Source organism: Nanorana parkeri, unplaced genomic scaffold, assembly GCF_000935625.1.
Source record: "Nanorana parkeri isolate BGI_ZX_2015 unplaced genomic scaffold, ASM93562v1 scaffold539, whole genome shotgun sequence".
NCBI classification, from domain to species: Eukaryota; Metazoa; Chordata; class Amphibia; order Anura; family Dicroglossidae; genus Nanorana; species Nanorana parkeri.
The window spans coordinates 305,009-307,413 of record NW_017306807.1 but is presented as its reverse complement, the minus strand read 5'-3'; the positions used below and the strand labels follow the sequence as shown (position 1 = coordinate 307,413).

General features: G+C 39.5%; 1 protein-coding gene across 1 annotated transcript in view; it reads right to left on the bottom strand.

Annotated features, from left to right (window-relative positions):
- SCML2 (sex comb on midleg-like 2 (Drosophila)) overlaps positions 1-2,405 on the bottom strand; it is a 60,321-nt gene that overhangs the window by 43,212 nt on the left and 14,704 nt on the right. The window lies entirely within an intron of this gene.

Sequence of the window (2,405 nt, the reverse complement as noted above, 5' to 3'; positions counted from 1 at the left end):
ATATTAGCAATAGGATTATTTTGCTGATCATTTATCATCCTTTTGATTCTCCATCTGTCTGCTTTTATTACTTCAGAATACTCAGGCACTTACAATAATGTAGATGCTTGTAACTCAACCTTTGCATCTTAACTGGCCGTATAACAAAACCTAAAACACAGTTTAGGGGGGAAAAAACTACCCCTTGTGGGAAAAAAAAACCCTCTCTCCAGACTATTCATTTCAACAATCTTCTCATAAGATTATATGTGTATTTGATATAATTTAGGCATGGGGTTTACCTGTAAAAAACAAACAAAAACAAAAAAAAACTTCCAAAAGCCGCGAAACTTCTGCTGGACCCCACCTTCTTAAATAAGATTCCATCAGCACCAGCACACTCAAAGCTGTCCCTAAAGTATTACTCTTTACCTAGCCTTTTGTATAGCTGTGGGGGTAGGAGCAGAGAGGTGAAGGGAAGAGGAACTGGGCCAGCACAGACATAATTAGACAATCCCTTTAGGAGAGCGATATCATGGGCAAGGTGGGAGGGGGTTGTGCTGCCAAAATTACTCTTCTGAAGTAGCAACATTTGCTAGCAAGTTCAGAAGCACACTGCAAGTCAATAAAAAATAATATATGTATGGAGAAAAACTCTGCAAGCATTTAAAAATACTTGATTTTCAATGTTTTTTAACTCCAATTTTGTACATTGGTGACAGGATCTCTTTATGTACTAAATAGCAAGGCACACATAGAAAAATGTCTGGACCAGGAAAAGAAAAGCACTAATCCCAGGATGGAAAGAAGGGTTCCCTATATTTCTCCATGCAAGCTATGCTGTTACACAGCCTATTGATGACCCTGAAATGGACACTGACACACAATTTTAAATGCTGCCTAGTTCTGGACTAAAATACTGAAATGGACGCATGAATAATTCATTTTCCAGGAGCATGCAGAAGTTTGCATCAATATGTACGACACAAGCTTGAAAACAGAACTATAGATGTACGCAGGAAGAATAAAGTCCTTAAAGCCCATCTGTGCACAGGCTATGGATATAAATATTTTACATATTTTTTTGCTGTAAAAAAGCTTTAAAACCAGCTATTACTAACCTCTCTAGCTGCTTCTACTCTTTAGTAATACATCAAATTCAGGTTTCAACAGCTTACAGCACCAGTGTGTTTACATTAGAAGGTTATCAGCTGTAAAGTTTCTGCTACCAGAGAAAAGAAGAAAAAAGGAGCCAAGTTTTCAGAGCCTCTGTTGGCTGAAGATTCACTTCTCAACAATGCCTATAGCTACAGAGGTCAGAAAGGGCTGGTTTTGTAGTTTGTTTTTTACCGCATGTTCAGAATATGTAAATAGGTAACGTGCACCTGTGCCCAGACTATGCACATTAAAAGGAAGCACACTTTAGTATACATACTTTATCCCAGGAGTAAAAAAAGACCATGGTGATTTAAAAACCCTGGCAATGCTTTTTTTCTAAAGCCTATCTCCTTAACTAGAATCACCATGCAGCTCACAAAAAACTGCTGTATACTTTATAAGATATCTTCTAATAGACAATCCTGGTCCCCAAATGGGAGAGGAAGTAGAAAGTTCAAATATTATGTAGGTAGAATACAAACTCAGTGTCATTATTAAAGAAAACAAAAAGGACTACCTGTTAGTCTATTTCATAATCTTCATGTTCATCTTCTATAACGACACCTTAAGTGGAACTTTTGATAAATTCCCCCCACAGTCTTTTCTCCAAACTGGAGCAGAAGCTTATATCAACCAATCAGCTTCTCTCTTCAGTTAAGGTTTGGAAATGAAAGGTGGATGCTGATTGGTTGCCATGGGCAACTGCTCCAGATTTTGTCTGCTCCAGTTTTGATAAATTCCCCTCCTTGTGTCTCTCCTGCCAAAAATTACCTATTTTCACTAGGAAAAAAATGTATTTCCTGCATCTATTAGATGGTAAAAAATATTAACAGTCACCTATAAAGCCATCCAGTACTCTGCCTCCGGATATATCTCAGACCTTGTCTCAAAGTATGACTCTAAACGTCCCCTCCGCTCATCCATTGACCTCCTGCTTTCCAGCTCCCTTGTCCACTCCTCCCATACTCGCCTCCAGGACTTCTCTAGAGCCTCTCCCATCCTCTGGAACTCCTTACCCCAACCTGTCCGTCTATCTCCCACCTTGACTGCCTTTAGGCGTTCCCTAAAGACTCATCTCTTCAGGGAAGCCTATCCCACCGCAACCTAACCACTGAACCTTCACATTCTCACATAATTCATTCCCACAGCTACCTCATGTATCATTTCCCCCTCCTCTTTTAGATTGTAAGCCCTCAGGGGCAGGGCCCTCCTTACCATCTTGTCTTGAATTGTATTGTAACTGTAATGTCTTCCTTATATTGTAAAGC